The 13,999-nt window shown below is 41.7% G+C and overlaps 1 protein-coding gene across 6 annotated transcripts in view; it reads left to right on the forward strand.

Annotated features, from left to right (window-relative positions):
• Positions 1-13,999, forward strand: part of LOC142493013 (sodium/calcium exchanger 1) — a 498,730-nt gene that overhangs the window by 136,617 nt on the left and 348,114 nt on the right. The window contains exon 3 of one of the 6 annotated variants that reach the window (XM_075596384.1): positions 9,526-9,623. The exons of the other annotated variants lie outside the window; for them this stretch is intronic. The gene's annotated coding sequence lies outside the window, so the exon portion shown is untranslated. The remainder of the gene's footprint in view (positions 1-9,525; positions 9,624-13,999) is intronic. 6 annotated transcript variants of the gene reach the window in all.

Here is a 13,999-nt window from a genome sequence, read left to right on the forward strand (position 1 = left end):
TTACCCACCATAATTTTTTTAATGTCAAGTTTAAAAAAAAAATCTGACTGAAAAGGGACCCTCGTAGTCCTGATAGCTTGTATTCTATTGACCTATATATAGTTAGTTAGCCATTATCACAGTGATTATGAAATGCTTCTTAAAAAAAAACAGGAAAATAGTAACATAACCTCTATCATGGTCCACAGTCTATGCAGAATAAGGCCATTGGCATTTGGTAGGAACAAAGTGCGCATAACGCCGATCCGGTGCCATTACACGAAAAGCCCCAATTGACCAGACCAGTACCATTTGCACTTTACAGACCAAACCAGGGGCTGTAATGTATCTTATGTGTCAACTGTGTCCCTTGTGTAAATGATGCGTCTCGGAATCCTAGTAGCAAAACATATTGTTTACAAGTAAACCTGCCATGTAGTAATGAGTTATGTGAGCATCCAAATAATGACAATTTCTTTCCAAGGGGGTTCAAAAAAATCAAACCGGAGCATTTAGAGATTTTACATTTGATTTAGAGATCCAAAAATCATCCAAAACCATTTTTAAATATGTCCCAGTTATAAAAACGTACAGTAGCAGACAGCTAATCTTCTTCCGGGTCCTGTATGCAACAGAGCATTATTTTAGATCAGGTTTAAAAAAGACATGCATACTTCAAGTTTAACCTGTGTTAAATTCAAATTGTGCGAGATACTGATCCTATATTTATAGTTGTATTAATCCTGAGGAAGGCAAACAAAACACCTCAGTGAAAAATGTGACAATTATTTTAACAAAAAGGTGGGGCAGGGGGTACAATTCCTGCAATAGTAATCCGATTTCTCCCTGGATCAACATCCTTGCTTTGTTTAACCAATTCAGCCTGTATACCTTTACTTTCTAAAAAAAAAAAAAAAGATGACTAACCTTTTTTTTTTCTTTAACTTTGTATTTATTTTGAACCAACAATAAGGAAAATTGTTCCAAACATTTCGCAAGACAAAACTTGTCGGTTATTGGGGGGTGCAGAAAAAAGAAAGGGGTAAAAATCATACCATAGGGGGGGGGGGTGTGGATCTGGGGTACATCACAACATTATACAGCAGTATACGAAGAAGGTTTTCACATTTTTACAGCTGATAATAAAGTAAGGTAACAATATCGCAATTCGTGGCTCATTTCCGGCTCTCGTGTAATGGGTGCTATATCGGTTTTTACTACAGGCCCATGGAGCAGTGCTTTTAGCACTAGCACTAGCACTAGCGTTGCCAGTGTTTCGAGATGACTAACCTTTAAGAAAGATACCATTTCCATGGGTAGTAAATTCCACATTTTGACCGTCTTTACTACAACCATTTCATTTGCTGCTGGTGAGATCTTCTTTCCTCTAATATCAAGGGATGAGAAGTTCCCTTACAGTGTTCCTTGTACTGACCTTGAATATACAGCTGCAACTGCTGGTTGTAGACAGCTTGATTGGAGAATTCTGCACTTAAACCAATCCCACGCTGCGAGATTTCTGCAGCCAGACTAATGGCCCATCGGATTAACAAAGCGGGGGTCCCTGCATTTGAAGAGGACTCACGCTGTGTGAATACTATCGGGCTGCGAGTCCCATTCAAATGCAGGGATCCTGCTGTGTTAATCCAATGGTCCCTTACAGCCTGCTGTGGACAATCTCACGAGTTACCGCAAGATCACCACAGATTTTCCTTGGCAAGTGGTCTAAAACCGACAGTTGCATCTGTATCTGTAAACAACAAACCTATTCCCTTGCACGCCCTGATCCTCAAAGCTCTGTTAAGTAATTTAATTTGACGTTAACCTAACATAGGCTGAGTCCCCGGTGGTCAAGGCGGCACACGCTGCAGCATGCGTGTCACATACCACAGCACAGCCCTCTATGAGACAGGCCCCAGTGGCGGTGTGTGTGGGCGTGCAAAGCGCTGTGACGCAAACGCTGACAGGGAAGACGCAGGCCAATGGCAGGGCAGATATGCCCTGTCATGGCCTCGCTCCGATCATGGCCCCGCTCTCCCACGCTCTTCCTAGATCTCCCCTACAGACCGCCAATCACGGCTGTAGTCCCTGCACGTGCCGCCATGCCGCCAGGCGCACATGCAAAAGGGAGGACTGGGGCTGTAGCCATAGCGTCCCAATAAGACTTTGTATTTTTAAAGGACAATAACGTACCATTAAGCCATGTTATCTCCCGTAAAAAGCATATCGCCAACGACCGTAGAACTGCCGATTGTGATAATGACATGCAAATTATATGCAAATAAGTTGTTATCAACATCTCATCTCCACTCCATTACATTTAAAGTGAGGACTTAAAGCCACATTAGTTAGGTAATACCTAAACCTGACATTACCCTAAAAGACGGCTTTTGCCTGAAACTTCACAGTTGAGTATGATTTAACGCACTGTTGTTGAGCCTGCTATCTTCAAGCACAAAAATATTTCTCTGTGACTAGGAAAGACATCCAACTCTTTCTATTTGTTAACACTTCTACATTGGTTGTTATTTCTAGGACCAATATTGCCCCCTTCCTAGCGGGTTCCTCAATAATTTGTCTAATGTATTTGTTTTTTAGCAAGTAAAAAAACGTGTTTCCTTTAGTCTTACTCCTTATCTCATTACTCGTCAATATCCAGATCATTAAAATCACCCATAATTAAAACATGACTCCGTTTTGTTGCATTTTCCATTTGCAAACCATAGTTTGGTTTCCACGGGCTCACAAATATTTGGTGGTATCTATTGCATAGCAAAGTCATACCAAGATTTTCTTAGCACCTTTGCTTCCACTGCAAATTTCAATCTACATTTTTTCTACACCTTCATAAATCCCCAATCCCTTCATAAATTTACCAATTTATGTTTAAAATTTCAGCAACATATACACATACTCCACTACCTCTTCTATTTGCCTGATCCTTCCCGAAAAAGTGAATAACCCTCTACATAAACCACTCAGTTTTTTATTTCATTTGTGGAATTATGATCTAACTAGCTGTACCTGGTGTAACATACACCAATCTAGCAAAACAAATCAAATAAACCCGGCGACTTAAACAATATAAACAGTGTGGAATCTGACCATATATTAATGTCCAGTTAGATGATCCGGTAATCTTCAGATAGACCACAGGAACAGTCTCACAACATGTGATCATCTAACTGGACATTAATATATGGTCAGATTCCACACTGTTTATATTGTTTAAGGCGCTGGGTTTATTTTATTTGTTTTGTATCATTGTATCTGACCTGTATTGGTCAGTCTTTTTTCCTTGGCAAGTGCAAAACAGAAATTGTGAGGCGCTACTAATGAAGGTGAAAATAAATAAATAAATCAATAAATAAAAATATGTGATATATAAGTGTGCTCAAATATAATAATGGCAAACTTCGCTGCTCAACCCTCTTTGGAGAAGTTCCAGATTTCTCCTTTCTTGAATGTTGAAGAGAAGCTTGTGGGGAGCGCAGGTGTCACCATATATATGCAAAGGAAAAATGAAAATAGTGTGGTATGTCTTTACAGGTACAGCAATCAACACAGGAATCATGAATGGAAACTCACATTCTGCCTGTTGTAATACAGCATTTGAAACAGCAATAGATGCAGTGAATGGATTCAGCACTGTGCAGGGGGGTCTGGCTTGTGGACACTCCCTGATGTCAGCAGGACAACCCTCAATAGAATGAAAAAGACGACTCTAGTGCAACATTGTATGTTCACGTTTGATATATTGAAAATAGGCAATTGCTATTGCACTTACATGAGCAACTTGTGCTTAGACACATAAAAATCGATGCGCAGCATAGGTGTGTGTCATCCCCCTCACTCCCGAAGTTGCATCGCGTCACTTCCGGTCCGGCCCGTCGCGTCACTTCCGGTTTCGTCGGCGATCGCAGAATGGATCAAAACGGGTTCTGGGGTATGCTGGGCACACGTCTGGACTGCTGCAAGGTTCACTCAACGCGTTTCGCTGGCGTGGCAGCTTCGTCAGGAGTCCGATCAGGAAAAGCACTCTGTAATAGATTTGTCACAATCACACTGCATGCAGGCAAGTTCCCCTGATCCCCTTTTTTTCCTTGGCAGCCTGGCCTATATATATGTTTTTTTTTTGTTATATGTCACTGTATATTGATAATACTGTACTAATTAGTTCTTTAAGCATTAGCGCTATTTGCACTAAATCTTTATTGCATACACAAATCTAGGAGATCTGAAAGGTTAATAATTAAGCAGTAGGCTTTGATTTCACCCCTCCCTGTAATGCCTTGCTGTCTCTTCTCCCCTCTTCCCCACCTTACTTTCTCCACAATCATGCTCTACTCCTCTTTGCACTCCCTGCCTTACTGTGTCTGCTCCTCTCTATACACACTACACTCCCTCCTCTCCTATTCATTTCATCTGTCTACTCACCTTGCTATCTCTCTTCCTCCTCCCACTCACCTTGCTGTCTCTCCTCCCCTCTCTTTGCACTTCCTCCAGCTCTCCATTCCCTCCTCCTCTCTTGGGGTCTCTCTGTCTCCTCCTCTCCCAGCTGTCTCACTCTGTCTCCTATCCCTTACTTGCTGTCTCTCCCATCCTTCCTCAGTCATGCCCTGCTCCTCTTTGCACTCTATCCTCCCCTACCTCTTTCACACCCTGTCTTACCATCTGCTCCTTTCTGTGCACACTACACTCCCTAATTTCCTATTAATCTCATATGTCACCTCTCCTTGCTGTCTCTCTGTTTCCTCATACTCACCTTTCTGTGTCTCCTCATCTATCTTTGCATACCCTCCTGCCCCATGTGCACACTGTTCTCCATTCCATTCACAGAGAGGGAGGGATGTGCAGCCTCACTAGCTGTTCCTGGGTGAGTGACAGGCCCCTCAGTCTATCACAGAGGGGGAGGGATGTGCAACCTCAGTTGCTGTCCCTGTGTAAGGCTGCGCTTATAGTGCCAGTGACGGCTTGGTCACGATTGCAGGAAGTCATCTCAATTTGATTTTCCAGCGACTGCAGCCTGATGTCACCGTCGCATCGCCATTGCCGGCACTATAAGTGTGACAGGCCGCTCAGCCTATCATAGAGGGGGAGGGATGTGCAGCCTCACTGGCTGTCCTTAGGTGAGTGACAGGCCGCTTAGCCGATCACACAGGGGGGGATGTGCAGTCTCATTGGTTGTCCCTGGGTGATTGACAGGCTAAGCGGGAAGTCTAGATATCCTTAGATATATATATATATACACTTAGTTATGTTATGGTGGGTAAAAAAAGTGACAAAAACCCTCCACAGCAAAGCATATAGCAAATGGAAATATTACTGTATGCTCATTTGCATGTCTTAGACAGGTCTGCAAACCCCGCCTTTCACCATTATCACACAGCACTTCCACTGCAGCAAGGAATTCTGGGAAATGACATGCAAATGAGCACACAGTGCCACCTTTTGCTTCAAAACCATTTTTAACATGGTTCCCTATAGGCTTAAGCTTGCTGCATGGTCACAGCTTTGAGCACAGCCAGGGTTAAGATGCATAGCCAGAAAACCACCCACTTTATATATATATATATATATATATATATATGTCTGTGGGTGAGTTTACTGGCTATGCATCTTAACCCTGGCTGTGCTCAAAGCTGTGACCATGCAGCAAGCTTAAGCCTAAGCAATATAGGCAATTCTAAGAAATATATATATATATATATATATATATATATATATATATATATGTATATATACAGTGGTCGACAAATCACCAAAAAATCTACTCGCCACACAAAAAAATCTACTCGCCACCTAGTACCAAACGTGTGCTGCTTGGGCCAATAGGAGCTCGCCACGATGTTAAATCCACTCGCCCGGGGCGAGCAAATGTATAGGTTTGTCGAACACTGTATATATATATATATATATATATATATATATATATATATTTCTTAGAAAATGAACAATCGTTTAAAAGTCTATAAGCTTCCTTCAGATACCCAGCACTATCCTGAATGATAACACTGCCTCCATTGTCAGCTTGTCTGATGGATAAGTTTGTATTTCCCATAAGATCTTTGACAGCTATTTTTTTCCATGTGATATATTATGTCTATGCATGAACTTATTTGTACATAGTAATTTTTGAAGTCTCCAAGTCCTAAATTATAAAAGGTTCCAATAAAACCGATCTTAAATTGCGACAGATAAAATAAAGATTTGGGTTTAAAGTTAGCGTGTATTACTTTCCCAGTATTGGTATTCTCAACTTGTGATAAAACTTTAGAAAAATTGCAAACAGACTAATTCAGCCTTACTCTTATTGAAATCTATAATATTCATAGGATTACTATCTTCAGCTAAAAGATCAATTGTATCTTGTTCTCAGAAAGAGGGAGTAGTGTTATCCAGTATCGGTCTGGGATTGACATCTGTTTTTAAATTATGTGTTTATAATGTAAGTTTCCTGTTAAACCTACTTAGGTCCACAAATAATTCAAATTCATTAGGTCTGCAATTTAGTGAAAATAACAAACCCTTATTTAGCAACAGGAAAGTAAAATATCTTCTAGCCCATGAGCCTTCCCACCGGAGGATTATATTTCTATGCTTATACAAATCTTATTATAGTAAGTCTGATATTTAACCTCTATATGTTTTTATTGTGAAATAAAACGTGCTTCCCTATTGGATCTTGGGCACTCCTTATATTTTCTAATGATTTCGGTATCAAATTGGTCTGTCTGAAGGAGGAGCTGCAAATAGATCCTGTGGAGCTGGTTCTACACGTGCTTTTTCTCCCATAGACTGATATAGTATTTCTTTTGCCACCTACTGTAGTGCCGACGAGTATTCTAAAACAAATCTGGAGCAATCACCAACAAGACCCAGGTACATGCTGGGTACATGCTGGGTGCATGCTGGTTACATGCTGTAACATTTCAGTGACATTTCTGCAGACAGACTAATGGCCCATCGGATTAACAGCAGGGGTCCCTGGAGGAGCTGGTTCTACACGTGAATGGGACTCAGATTCAAACTGAATGGGACTGCCGGGGACCCCCGCTGTGTTAATCCGATGGGCCATTAGTCTCTGCAGAAATGTCACTGAAATGTTTGCAGCATGTACCCAGCATGTACCGGGGTCTTGTTGGTGACAGCCCCAGATTTTCCAAGGCAAGTTTTAGAATACTCGTCGGCGCACCAGTACTATTTATTTCAAATGGAAGCCACATCCAACTCTTAGTTGCTGAGCTATCCATCGTTCGTATACCTCCCCAATGACCCAAAGCTATTGCACATGGTACTGGTAGTATTTCTGAAAAAGGCCCTTGCCCTAAGCTTGCGGCACAGACCTCTGAAATTATTTTTCAGTAGCCTCTATCTTGAACTAACTTTAGCCTTGGTGCCAACATGTACAGTACCATGAACATCGCTGTCTCTACCTGTTTCCGCAGTACAGTGTTTTCTCCCGAGTGTGTAGGCTCAAACTGTTTGTCCTCAGGGAGATGGCAGCAGATTGTTGTATCTAATAACTGAGTCCCCTGTTCCCACAACCTGCCTAGGTATCTGTGTACAACAAAAGATAGAAAGCCCCAATGCTACATCCAACATCGCAAATCATATAGTTAAATATTTCTGAGAGTCACTTAATTAAATTATTTGACCAAAGCATTATAAGCTTGCAAATCACATCCAGGTACCCCCTCTTTTTTAAAATATCTTAACACTGTCTCTGTGAATGTTCTCTTTACCTCTCTGATAGAGGACATAGGGGCTTGTGCTATAAGCGTGCGTAAGCCACTTATTGAGCACTTATCGGCCAAAATGCCTACTGCTATTCAGTAAGCCTCGATAAGTGGGCGATAAAGGCTGAATCGCCAATTTTTTCACCCGTCAAAAAAAGATCACCAGGTGAGCGGCGACAAGCCACTTATCGGCAGGTTCTGAAACTCGTGCAATTCTAGTAGCCGCGATTAGGTTATCGAGGCCTTCCGCAGCTCTAAAATGGCGAGTTTCTCACAAAATCCTCACGCCAGTAAAAGTTGGCGTGAAGGTTGTGAGAAGCTGCTGAGAAGTGGCGAGACATGGCTTAGGGGGAAAAAATGCATTTTTTTTTGCATCGGATTAATGCCAGGAGTCTCTGGAGATGATACACATTAATACCAGCACCGAAGACCCCCAGTATGAATCCGATGCAATAAAAATGCATTCACAAGCAACTTCATTACCTTAGCGGCTAGCCGCTAAGGCAATGAAGGGGTTAACGACTCCCGCTACCCACCAACCAGGGGCCAAATACCCCCTTCACCCACCCCCACTACCCAGAACATTAAAACACTAATACCCATTTCCTCTACCCCCACATGATTCATACCAGAGACTGCAGTTGTCTGAGGGCCTTCAGGTGTCTGGGGACCCTCGGGTGGTCCCCTCGGGTGTCCAGGGGTCCTCAGGTTGTCCCTGTGGGTGTCTGAGGGCCCTTGGGTGGTCCCCACGGGTCCCTGCTGGCCTGCGGTACCAATCCTGTGGACAAAAATAAAAGTGCAATACCTTGAAATAAATACACCCCCCTCCCCATCCCAACACATACAGTACAGTAATGGGCAAAATAACTATTATCCAGATATGGATAATAGCTCTTTTGCCCATTATAAAATAAAACATTAGCCAGCCAGCATAACTAAAGTATAAAAAACTTTCTACTTACCCCTGCCATCACGAAGGGCATCCTCATCAGCATACTCCAGGTCCATGTCCTCCGTTGCCAGAAACAATACAAGAAAAAATACAATCTAATAGCCCCTAACCACTTAATCACCTTAGTGGTTAATAACCGCTATAGTAATTAAGGGTTAACCCACCCTCCCCTGCTTCTCACCTGGGAAGCCTAACCAACCACCCCTGGCCCACTATACCCACCCTCTACCCATTGATTGGCATAGTGGTACATCATACCCATATAATATGGGCATGACAAGCCACTATAGCAGTCAAAGGTCACCCTTATAAAAAAGTATGAAGGCCAAAAATACACAAAAAATAAAATATATACACAAGCACTTAAACACCTCAATTCAAGAAATAAAAGCACTAGCCAACCAAATGAATAAATAAAAGCACTTTCCAACCAATGAAATAAATAAAAGAACTAGCCAACAAATTAAATAAATTAATAAAAGCACTAGCCAACCAATCAATTTAATAAATAAAAGCACTAACCAACAAAACAAATAATACTTTAAAACCAGTAGGCAACAAAACAATTAATTCACTTAAAATGCTAACCAATCCTGAAATGTACTAAAAACAAGCCATCCAAATTCTAAACAATTTAATCCAAACAATAAACAGAAATAGAAAAAATAACAATAAAGAAAAACAAGCATTTGCCAAAAAATGCATTGCCTGTCACTGTATTTATCTGTACCCTAAAGGAGCACAGATGAATACATTAGCAGTCAATGGGCAAGCAAATACATAAAAAAAAAAAATACAAAAAAAAAAACTAAAAAAAAAACAATTTCATACATTCAATATTTTAATTACATTTAGAAATCTTCACCCTCTGACTCCTGGCATATCTGCAAACTCTCATACTGCGATGTCATCACCGACAATCTAACACCATCCACCTTGAAGATCAGGAACAGGTAAGAAAAAACTTCTTTCTTTTATCTTCTATCACCGTCTTCTTTCTTCATCTGTCATTATTTCTTTATTTTCTTTAATCTTCTATCTTCATCTGTCAATCCATAGCCTCATGGTAAATCCACAACACAATGTGGTCTCGTCGGCTTCTTGAGGTAAAATGAGACGCGATGGCCTTATATATGGCCTGTGGCGTCACATTTTATAGTCAGATGGTACAGCTCCAATCTGATTGGACGCTGTATCATGTGCCCTCCTCTTCTTTTTTTAAGTATGTGACGTCATCTCCAAGGGAGGTACACACATCCTTTAAACAACATGGCTATATCACATGGTATTACAGACAATGGGTTTGAAGACAATCCCACTGGTTGCTGTACCATGTGATAGGTTTCATTAGTTCAAAAAGATGTGACATCATCCTTTAAAGTGGGATGGTTAGGCCTCCCGGGTGGGTAGCAGAGGAGGGTGGGTTAACCCCTTAATTACTATAGCGGTTATTAACCGCTATAGTGATCAAAGGTTTATTCTGGATAGCAGCTTTTTTTAATATAAATTGTAATACTAGTGTAGATGAGCATTGGGTCTCGCGTCATGTGACCATGGGAATAAAATGCATTGGAGATACCGGCACCCCATAAAGGGGCCTGTATCTCGGGAAGAAGGGGGTCCCCGGAACTGAAATCAATGCGGTTCTGCTCTGGAGACTCCCTGCTCATCTACACTAGTATTAAAATGAATATTAAAACACATCGATTGCTGGCGAGATTTGTGCAGGGAGACGCAGCTCTCTCTGTGCAGCTCTCTCTGCAGCTACAACAAATCGCCTGATTTGGCCTTTAGACAGAGGCAATCATCACGCCTCTGGCTACTCGCCTGTTTTGTGAATGTTTTGGGAAATCGAGGTTTTCTGCCTACTTTGATACAACGCTAAAAAACAGGCAAATTAAATGGGCCAGCGATTATTTTGCATGAACGCTTATAGCATAGGCCCCATAGTCTTAATAGACTAGTCATTCACATCTGCATCACAGGACCTGCTACTTAAAGGTGAGCAGGGCGAGCTTGGAAACAGGGAGGTGGGGTCACAGACCTCCAAACAGTTATTTACTAAAGTTGTGTGTGTAGGTATCTGTGTAGTCTGCATCCCATCTGTGCTAGTGGGACTATTTTACTGGCTGTTGGAGGAATTAGTCTGCATTCCTTGCATTCTCAGATATTGAGAAAACCTGATTAGAGTTTATTCCCTCAACAATTGAGCAGGGCATATATTTATTGTATTCCAAATACATGTTTGTGTATTTATAATACACAGTAACACCTTATTATAAAGTCAATAGAGATGTGCAAAACTTTGAACAAGTTAGAACTTGCTAGTGTGATGAGTTGTGAATGGTACTGACTGACAGAGCACAAGTGATCATTCTGACTAGTTGAGTTAAGTGATGGTGGTGCTAGACCACCAGGAGTCCTCTTTTCCAGGGGTGCGCATACTGGGGGGCGCAATATTTTCCGGGGGGAGGTGGGGCGCTGCGGTTGCAGAGGCCCCACACTCTTCCAAACTATTTAAATGAAATACTGGGGGATCACGTGAGGCCTCTGCAACTTCCCTTACCTTGTCTAATGCAACGCGTCGCCGTGGCAACACGACATCAAATGGCGCTGCAGGGTCATGTGACGTCATGTTGCCATGGCCATGAGACCCTGCAGCATCATTTGACGCTTAAGACAAGGTAAGGAGGTGGGTGCAAGCAGGAGTGGAGAGCAGAAAGGGGGGTGCGAGGGTGGGAAAGTTTGCGCACTCTTGCTCTATATCAAATTTAACCCCAGTATATAAATGCAACACATACATGTAGGATGTTGAAGACCACAGCTGCTTAACTACCCCTCTGGGGCCCATATTCACTAAAGAGTGCTACGCTTTAGTATGACCTAACTTCAATTTGAATTAATGGGAGTTAAGACGTACATGAGGATGTCGCACTCCATACAAGGAGAGAATACTTAGGTCATCATAAATGGGATGCCAAAATAGGCAAATTTTCTAATCTTTGATCCATGTGCACTATTTTAAGAGATGTTTTGCGAATTAAGCTTGAGGATTTTCTACGATGATTTGTGACGCCCTAAGTATTCTCTCCTTGCATGGAGTGAGATGTCATTACGTGTTTTGCTTGTTCCAATTGATGAGGTGTGGAAAGCCCGGACACCAGCACACACGCCATGAGCAAAAATTGAGTTTTGGAAGTATGCAAGTACAACTTCTGGGGCCTTTAGAAAGTAATATGGATGGATATTGTTTCAGGGGTTATGGAGCACCTAAGATTTCTCTTTTTCGCTATAAGCTATACGCTAGAGGGTTTCTGTCACTTTTTTACCCACCATAACTTATTTAATGTGTGGGCGAAACCTATCATAGCTTCAAATTGCAAATCCAGTATAACCAATCTCACACTGAAGAGACCCAAAAGGTTGAAACAGCTGTCTGTGTACTGACTATGCGGAAAAACTATGTAATACGGCAGGCATAAGCTCATAGGGGTCCATGTTAAAATGGATTTGATGTAAAAGGTGACACTGTGTGCTCATTTGCATGTCATTTCCCAGAATCCCTAGCTGCAGTAGAAGCATTGTATGCTAGGAGATAATGGTGAAAAGCAGGGTTACAGACCTGTCTGAAATGTGAATGTGCTCACCAGTGCTATTTGTATGTGTTCTTTTTAGATGCTGAACTGGGTATCTCCTAATCTCCTACGTTTGATGAAAATAGCAAAAAAGTATCAGAAGTTCTTGGAAAAAATGCACAAGTGTTTGTGAACTGAACTTCCAGAAATTTGCACCTCTGTAATGTCTACCACCCAAGCTGCCAATAACCCTACTTAGCATTCCATGTGCCAATGGCAAATTAATTCTCTAGCACAAAACACCATCTAGGAAATAACGCCATGATAATCCACAATCTAAACACAGAAAGCATGCTATAAATAGATAATATTTTTGTACGCTATGCATAACATAATTAGAACAGATCAATTACATAAGCTGAAAGCCAAAGACATGACGGGACACCATGTCAATTCCTACTGATTAGACGTTCCCTGAATACACATCAGATTTTAAAAGAGACAATTGAAGGTTTATTAATCATCTGTTTAAGGCTGCGCTTATAGTGCACGCTGCGGTTTCTGGAAAAATCAAATTGACTTGAATTCCAGCGATCGCGACCAAGCTGTCGCTCCGTCGCGCTGCTTCTAATATAAGCGCATGCGATGGCGGCAATACATTTGTTTTGCCGTGACAGTGCGTCGTTGTCGCCGGCACTATAAGTGCAGCCTAACATTTCCAATAGAATTGTCTGTCCGGGTAATTATTTAGACAATGAACCGTAATGATGTAGTCCCTCTAAGCAACACATAATGGAGTTTCTTATAAATGATGACACTAAGGCTGTTCTTATAGTGCTGGTGATGCGACGTCGCCCGAAAACAAATGTATTGCCACAGTCACGTGCGCTTATAGTAAGCGCGACGCGACGGGAGCGATGGCAGTGACACGATATTTGGAAGCAGGTCCAATTTGATTTTTCAGAGGCTGTAACCACATCTAAACCAATCAATGACCTGGTCACCATCGCACGCACTATAAGCGCGACCTAAGCAACGTATCACTTTTTGTTTACCAATACCTTTTTCCTTTGATATGTTTAACACATTTTAACATTTTGGCCACAAAGCCTAAAACTGAACACCACGAAAACAAATACCAAACAATATATTCAATACACACTGATTTCTTTGAGCAATAATGAGTGAATTATACATCTCTGTGAGAAGCTGCAAAGTAGTTAATTGGAAATTCACATTTGCGGTTACGTTTCAGTTTTACCAAAATATCACTTTTTTTACCATCAGAAAAATACTAGGGATTTTTACTGGACAGCATATTATCAAGATTTAAAACACAAAAGGAAAAAAAGGCAATGTGAAGAGAAAACAAAGCGGCGAAGGCCTTTGTAAACCGCACTTACCTTGGCTCCGGCGGCTTCTTAGACGTGTGGCCATGGAAACACGGTGGACGTCACGTTGCCATGACGCCGGAGCCGAGGTAAGAGGGGGGGGGCGCAGAGAGGGGGGAACTGCCGGCAGGGGGGCACAGGGAAAAAAGTTTGCGCTCCCCTGCTCTAAAGTTTAACAGAAGAGCTTTTTCTTCTGTCCTTAACATTAGGAAGGGAGAGATCAGTGTCAGGTCATTCATTTATTCATTTCATATTTATTTCTTTTTCTTTGATTCTCTCCTTTTTTTATTAGTCCTACTATTTTCTTCTCCATTTTCTCCCATATGATCCATGTAAGAATTCACGCCTCAGTTTCCAGTGAGG

This window comes from Ascaphus truei, chromosome 4, assembly GCF_040206685.1.
Source record: "Ascaphus truei isolate aAscTru1 chromosome 4, aAscTru1.hap1, whole genome shotgun sequence".
Classification (NCBI taxonomy): domain Eukaryota; kingdom Metazoa; phylum Chordata; class Amphibia; order Anura; family Ascaphidae; genus Ascaphus; species Ascaphus truei.